Source organism: Calliphora vicina, chromosome 2 (assembly GCF_958450345.1).
Source record: "Calliphora vicina chromosome 2, idCalVici1.1, whole genome shotgun sequence".
In the NCBI taxonomy this organism is placed as follows: Eukaryota; Metazoa; Arthropoda; class Insecta; order Diptera; family Calliphoridae; genus Calliphora; species Calliphora vicina.
This window is the reverse complement of record NC_088781.1, coordinates 74,079,730-74,088,398: the sequence shown is the minus strand read 5'-3', so window position 1 is coordinate 74,088,398 and position 8,669 is coordinate 74,079,730. Positions and strand designations below refer to the sequence as shown.

At 33.2% G+C, this 8,669-nt stretch overlaps 1 pseudogene; it reads right to left on the bottom strand.

Moving 5' to 3' along the window:
• Positions 1–3,481: 3,481 nt before the first annotated feature.
• Positions 3,482–4,717, bottom strand: LOC135950553 (uncharacterized; annotated as a pseudogene).
• Between the last annotated feature and the right edge of the window lie 3,952 nt (positions 4,718–8,669).

The following is an 8,669-nucleotide window of genomic DNA, read 5'->3' as shown; positions in this document are numbered from 1 at the left end:
GTCTTCCTCTAGGGTTAATTAGCAGTGAACCCCAGTATGTATGTTTCGCATTGTAATCACCACATGCCAGGAAAATTACTCTTCTGTGTACTATTTTGTTTCAATATATGGAAGGTATTTGGTCATTATGGGCCTAGATATTTGAGGGCTATATTTGTAGAATTTCATATAAACAACGCTATTAACAAGAGTGGACCTTATATGGGTGCTATGCCGAATTATGGACCAATATTTAAAAACTCTTGTAGTACGATTCTTGGATACAAATTACTGATCGGTATAAAATTTTGGTTCAGTACAGATTATTTTAGATATTTGAGCAGGTTAATGTGTTTTCCAAAAGTGGTTCTTATATGGAGGCTATGACCAATTATTGGCATATCATTGTAACATATATTGAACAAATTTGTTTCGAATTTCAACCTGATAACTATATTTTTATGAAATTTATGAGGATTTTAGCGATTTTCGGTAGTGGACCTTATATAGGAGCTATGGTTAAATATGGACCGATATTTACAAAATCCAGTATTATGATTGCTGGATACAAATTACTGATCTGTGCGTAATTTCATTTTGATATCAATCAATTTGTTTTAAATATTTATTAAGGTTAATATCTTTATCGGCCAATCTGCGTAAAATTTGGTACAGTGATTTCTGTGTATATGTGTCGAATTTTAGCATGATAAAGGTATTTATAAGAGATTTATGAGTAGTTAACTGATTTTTGGAAGTGAACCTTATATGGGAGCTATGGTCAAATGTGGACCGATATTCACAAAAACCCTCGGAAAATTAAAAAGGTCAAGATTTCTAACAGGGATTTTAAATTTCTACTTAATAAGTGAACAAAAACATCACATTTATCAAAAAAAAATTCTTAAAATTGAAGTTCATAAATAAGGGATCACTAAAATAAAAAAGTAAAGCTCAATTTAATTATAATATAAGATTTCATTCAGAAGTTTTTTTAAATAAAACACATAAAATAGAATTTAATGTCTAAATCTTTATTATGACCCGAAAGAACAATCTCTGACATTACTTTTTAAAGATAATTTCATTCAAATATAGCACCACGCTGTAGGTGGTCAATTCGGAAGGTAATAATGCCTGAGATTAAAGCATAAATTCGAGCTTGGCGGCTTCAATTGAATGGGGTAATATCATTATATTCTGAATAAATTTTGTCAAAATAGAAAAAGTTGCATTAGAATTTTTGCGTTTTATTTCAGTAATTAATTTAATTTATTTTATTGGTTTAAAATCTAAAAATTTAATTGACAAAATTCAAAATCTAAATATTCACCAACAAAATGAGAAAATTCTTTACCTATTTCATAAAATAGTACCATATTTTCATAATGCAGAAAATCTTCATTTTCGAGAAAGAAATCATCAAATCGTCAAATTGCTATTTTTGAAACCAAAAATCGTCAAAATGACGATAAATCGTCAAATCTGGCAGCTATGCTTATATGGGCCGATTTTCATAGAATTAGGTACAGCGATTTTGGTATATATGAGGACTATTTATGACGAATTTCAAGTTAATATCGATATTTATAAGACATTTATGCTTATTTAAGTGATTTTCGGAATATGGGGGCTATGATCCACAAAAAATTTGGTGTTGTGATTTTTTTAAGCACGAAACTTATTTTTCCTGAATTTTGTGTGGATACTGCAATTTTGTAGGCATTTACAGAAAATAGAACCATATTTCGGATAGAAATATGTATGGGGGCTAGGTAAAATCAATGACCGATTATTATAATTTTTTCTAAAGTTAGTCCTTTTAACATAAAAATAACGTGTGTAAAATTTTATGGTATTATCTGCAATATATTTGCACAAATAACAAAAACTATTTTAAAATTATCAAGTTTTTTTAGGTTGTTTCACAGTTTGGTTCATAACTCTGGTTCCACTGAACCGATTTTTCTGATTTTCAATACAAAACTGCTTATGAGAACAATAAACATTGTTTTTGCAAGTCTACCAATTTTGTTTGTCTATTTTGGACGTGAGCGTGTTTTACACAGACAGACGGACATGGCTCAATCGACTTAGAATTTCATAAGGATCAATAATATATATGTATACTTTGTTGGGTCTCAGATGAATATTTCTCAATGTTACACACGGAATGACAAATGGAGGGTATAAAAATGCAATTTTTTGTAAAAATTTTGCCATTAAAAAATTACTTTTGCAATTTAATTTAAAAGAATAGACATGTATACGCAATTGTCGTTCTAATAAGATATAAAAGACTAAAATTGGTTAAAAAATGTTAAAGTTATTAAAAATTCCCCAGACCATTAACGTGTCTCAGGCCACTAAAACAAGAAATCTAGGAACAAAATTAACATATTACAAGAAATATTAAAATAAAACTTTATTCTTACTTAAAATATATCCATATTTACTTGTATATAAGTTTTTATCTTCATAGGATACAGTTACCCTATTCGCAGGTATGACCAACTAAATTTAATTTTTTTAACCGCAGTTTCAAATATCCATTTTTAAATTTTTAAAAATTTTATTAAACAAATATCAGAATTTTGTTGATCTTCACATTGGGATTTATTGACAATATAATAGGGGGAAATGTGAAAAAAGTATGACAATACCTCCTATAGTTTTTCCGTACCTTCGATTTAAATTTTGCGATTTTTGAGAAAAACTATTTTTTTGACCATATTTTGGCGAATGAGCCCAATTTCCTTACTGTTATTAATTTTAAGTAAAATCTGCTAAGAATATTATAGTACAGGTAATTTTAAATTCAGTCGGAAAGTTTTACTAAAATCGGAAAACGTTAACCCTTAAATCGTGAAGGTCAAAGGTAAATTTTTTCAATATTTGGAATTTTTCATGGAAATATAGCGGTGTTTTATATATTTTTGGGGCCGATTTTGATGAAACTTAAAAAAAAAATATAACATAAATTCTAGTATTTACAATAACAGCACACAAATTAAAATTAACCCTTAATAGAACTTGGGGTTAAAATAACCCTCAACTTTTAAAATCACATAGTCAAATGTAGGAAATATATTGCTAGAGCTGAATATCGAAACCCTACAGACGATACTCTAATATTTACAGAAGCTGATTCGGAGGATATAATAATGATATAATATTTATTTCGGGTTAAAGGGAGATGGCAATATTAGTTAAATTAGTAAAATAAGAAATAAATATAACACCTTTCAAACCTTTTTTTTATAAAACGTTATAAATCTATATGTTTATTGAACTTCTTTTCTTTACATAGGGTAAGTATATATTATGTAGGTTTAGGATATATAAAGGTTTAGATATAAATTTGTATTATTTTATTGTGATATTCAATGTGATAGAATTTAATGTTTTTTATTTAACTATATTTTTGTGTTTTAACACTAGTTTTAGGGTTTTATCACTAGGTATAAGTTTTAGCATTAGTTTTAATTTTTAATATAATATTTAAATAATTTAATTTTAACCTTTAGTTATAGGTATTTATATTATTATGTTTTCACAATTATAGCGCACACACTTCTTAGCAGTTTTAGTACTTGACAATAAGTGGAGTTAGAAAGAAGCTGTGTCAGACATTTGTTTATACAAATGAAGTTGGCTGCAGTTTAGTGTGGGTGTTAATGGACATCAGGGATGGGAACGTTCGATTGTTCACAGATGTGAACATCCTCCCGGGCCTGGCAACCTGTGAAGAGAAAGGACAATTATTTTTATTTATTCAATAAAAGGGGTGTAGTGTTATAGGGTAAAATGTGTATAAAAATACTTCATTATATGAGGGTTTATTGAGTAGATGATCCCATGACCAGCCAGCCAAGTGTGGAATCCTGGGCAATTAAAGGTCCTCCATCAATATGGATCATATTGGGTTGTAGGATATTGGTGTAGAGGTCTCCACCAATCTCCATGGAGACAGACTTGTTAGAGTAAAACTCTGGGTCAGCTAAAGCAATGCGACAAACTTTATTCTTTATTACTTCGTCCATGGCGTTTGGGTATGGTGTTTTTGGTAGGTCTTTTACAACCTCCATGCAGACCTCGTATCTGAGGTTAGATGTCAAATTGGGCGCAATTAGCACCTTGACAACCTCATTGTCCACTTTAAACGATCTTAAGGCACTATCGCTGACCAAAACGGACGCAATTCGGGATTTAGTTAAACTTGGGTTTAGTATTGCCCTTGCAATGCGATCCCCTACCTGTACGACTGCCGTAGGTACAAACGTTTTTGTCATAGATGTGGTTATCGGAGTTGTAACATGTTTTATCGATAAAGATCGTCTTGGAACTGGTGTGGGTGGTGTTCTTGGGCAGGAATTGGTGGCGTATCCTCTTTGGCCAGATTCTTCAAAATCCTATTTGGACCGTGTAGTGAGGAGTGGTGTTTACCGCCGCATTGTTGGCAATGAACCTTGCTGGTGCAACTGCCAATAAGGTGGTTTCTTGCCAAACAATTGATGCAATAGTGAAGGCTGACCGCAGTTTTGTATTTTTGTGCCAAATTCATCTTATTGAATTTGTGGCAGTTTGTTAACCGGTGGTCAGCCTTACAAATACCGCAACCAAAATAATGTTTCATTGGTCGTTTAGGGTGGCGTGATTGGGTTCGATTTCCTTGTTGGTGACGGGTGTTGCGACGACCAGAACGTCCAGAGTTGGATTGACGGTTGTTTGGTGCCATTCTGTATAAAAGACAAAATTTTTATTATGAAATGGAGTGTGATGAACGGGTTAATATGTTAGGGTGAAGTGTTAGTTATGAATCATAACAAATAGGTATTAGTGTAGGGTGGTTATTTGAAATGATTAGTGATATTGTAAATATATTGGGTTAGGGTTTGAATAAAGACATTAGACTACTTAGCGGGTAAAACAACAATTTTTGTAATTGGTCGTGTTAGAGTTCCAGTTGAAGTTTGTAAATCAACAACTCTATTTCTTCCATCTGGACCAGGGTATGTTTTAATTACACGTCCAAGTAACCATTCGTTGGGTGCTATATTGTCCTGTCTTATTACTACAATATCATCTACTTCAACTTCTCGTGTAGGGTTTTTCCACTTGTATCTTTTATGGAGCTCTTTAAGATATTCATCTTTCCATCTTTTACAAAATTTGTGATGCTGTATCTTTAATTTTTGCCATCTGTTTGCCAGGGTTATATTAGCACTGCTTGTGTTGGGTTCTGCAGGGGTAAATATGGCTGAGCCAATTAAAAAGTGTCCAGGGGTTAACGGGTTGAGATCTTATGGATTTTCACTTGACGGGCTTAAGGGTCTCGAGTTTAGGCATCCTTCTATTCTGGCAAGGAGTGTAGCTAGCTCTTCAAACGTGTATTTGAGAGTGTTTATTTTCTTCAAATGTGCTTTAAAGCTTTTAACTCCTGCCTCCCATAAACCGCCCATGTGTGGTGCACCTGTGGGTATAAAATGCCACGTCAAATTCTGAAAACTGCTCGTAGATATAACAGATCCTTTCAATTGACTGATGAATTCCTGTCGCTCTTTCTTCAACAGTTTGCTAGCTCCAATGAAATTTGTCCCATTGTCAGAGTAAATAGCGACAGAGCGTCCCCGCCTCGAAAAAAATCGAGCTAAGGCTGAAGATGTTGGCTCCAAGTGGATAGCTTTTGTTGCAAAGCAAACAAAAACACAAACGTAACCTTTCGTTATTTTACAAGTTCTGTCATTGTATGCTTTGACGTCAAATGGTCCAACATTTGTAAAGGCTTTGTTTATTTCTGTTCTTTCTGGTGGCAATGCCGCCATAAATTGGGTTGTTTGTCTATTCCTATATCTTATACAAGGTGAGCATTTGTTAATAATACTACTAATAACATTCTTAAGTTTCGGAATCCAATATCCTGATCGGATTATTCTCAACATAAGTTGATTTCCACCATGAAGGGTAACCAGATGGACGTGTTGTACTAGTAGTTTAGCAAATGTACTTTTATAGGGTAATAATATTGGGTGTCTTTCGGAATAGGACAAACTGTTTGAATTTGCTAGTCGACCATTTGCACGCATTATCTTTGTAGAATCTAAAAATGGCGTTAGGGTAAGCAGGTTACTTTTGTTGGGTATAGGGTATTTTATCTTCAAACAGTTATATTCGTTATTAAAATATTCTGTCTGACAAAGAATGATAAGTCTATCACGTGTATTCGAATTGTATTTCTTCTTGTATATGATGCGCGATTACAAAATCGATAGACATATGTCATTACTCTAAGAGCTTTTGACAATTTTGAAAATCTTGATAATATGTCTGGGTTTTCAGTATTCGTATTATCCAAGGAAGGGTGGGTATTAACTGTCGTAGTAAACGACTGACTAACTTTAGCTTCAGCTTGAGTTATAAAGGGTTTATTTGTTGTTGGCCACTGCGATGCAGATTCTTTCAACCACGATGGTCCATTCCACCATAAAGTGTCATCTTTCAGCTCATCAGCATTACATCCTCGGCTAGCAACATCAGCATGGTTATCGTGTGACGCCACATGGTTCCAATTGTCAACACCGACTGTTTGGATGATTGTAGAAACTCGATTTGCCACAAAAGTGTTCCATGAATTGGGTTGTTTACAGAGCCAGGCTAAGACTATGAATGAGTCGGTCCAGAAATACGTCTGATGTAGGGGTAGGTTGAGTTGGGTAAGCAAATTGTGTGTCATATTTGCCAACAACACTGCACCACAAAGCTCAAGTTTTGGTAACTAGATAACTTTGATTGGCGCAACTCTCGTCTTAGCGAAGAGTAGGGTTACGGAATTAGGTCCGTCTATGGGTGTAACTCTTGCATATAAACATGCAGAGTATGATTTTTCAGAAGCATCTGAAAAACCATGAAACTCAATTTTTGCTGAAGGTGAAAAGTTAATCCATCTTGGAATTCGAATTCGATTAATATTATCGTAGAACTGCAAAAACTTTTGCCATTTTATAAGGGTGAGTGGGTTATTAAGCCAAGCTGTATTATCTGGGTAATTTTGAAGAACATAGATATACTAAGATAGGATCCCAGTGATCTGTATCTATATCTAAAGAGTTCAGATTCGAAATATAGCAATTTATCTTTCTCTGAAGCTTTCTTATAGAAGCACTACATGTGGTGCTTACTAAGGGTAAATTGAATAGGGTTTTTAATTGCGCGTTAATCTGCATTCTACGATTTTCAAACTGAGCAGTTAACTGATTCCACGCAACAAGAAAGCCATCATTATTTAGGGGAGCATTGTCTACTATTTCTTTGGCTTCGCCGCCTGTTTTCTGTTTGAGATAAAACAGTTTTTCAACTCCGCTTAGACGAGTGTTATTGCCATAAATGGCCTTAAAAAGATATCTAAAGGAAGCCCAGCATTTGAAATCTCCGGTGAATGTTGGCATATCGCAAGGGGGTACATTGAAGGCTACGGAATTGTTGTCCTGTGGGGGTTCGGGTAAAGAGGGTCGGGATTCATTGGCCTTAGTGATTTCATCAATTGATTCATCAATTGAGATCATACTACTTCTATAGAAGCCTTTATCATTTCTAATGTGTCCTACAAGTTCCGTTAACTTTATAGTTTCTGCCTTTTTTGGGTCTAATAAATCTGTAGATTCCCTAATTTGAGTAAACTTGCGATCAATTTTTGCCCATAATTCACCTAATTCTCGTTTTTGAAATTTTAGAGCGGGTAGAGATTTGAAACTTTCGGGGGAAGAACGATAATCTTCATCCAATGATATTAAATCAATTTGAATATATCTCATTAAATCTGAAGCCAAAGATTCTAGATTAGACATTTTGGGTTAATTTAAAATAAATTCACAAAAAAAGTATTTTAAATCAAAAAATATTTATATATAGAAATAAGTAAATTATCGACAAGGGTAAAAAGTGTGAGGTTTTTTGCTTTTAACTGAACAAAACAATTTTGCACTAGTAGACAAAATTTTCCAATTGGGTATTAAAACGTTAATTGTGTGCGATAATTAACTTAATAAGCCATATTAGTTCCTTAGAAGCAATATTAAAATATTTAAAAATGTTTATGAAAAGGGTTAAATATTTTGAAAGGGGGTGTGAGGGTTAAAAATGAAAAATATTTTATATATTATATTGCTGAAAATTAATGGAACAATTTTGCAAAATAAATTGGAAACAAAAATTTTTTATAAAAAGCAAAAAAATCGACTCACCTTTTTTGCTGGGGGTAGGGTACAAAGCAAAAAATATATAAAAATCTTCTTGTGTTGTCGATTCCTCTTTGTGTCGTCTTCCCCGTATTTCTGCACAATCTGGAAGAGATTTCTCAAATTCTCTTCGGGTTTCTCTGGGTAATTTTGAAGAACATAGATATACTAAGATAGGATCCCAGTGATCTGTATCTATATCTAAAGAGTTCAGATTCGAAATATAGCAATTTATCTTTCTCTGAAGCTTTCTTATAGAAGCACTACATGTGGTGCTTACTAAGGGTAAATTGAATAGGGTTTTTAATTGCGCGTTAATCTGCATTCTACGATTTTCAAACTGAGCAGTTAACTGATTCCACGCAACAAGAAAGCCATCATTATTTAGGGGAGCATTGTCTACTATTTCTTTGGCTTCGCCGCCTGTTTTCTGTTTGAGATAAAACAGTTTTTCAA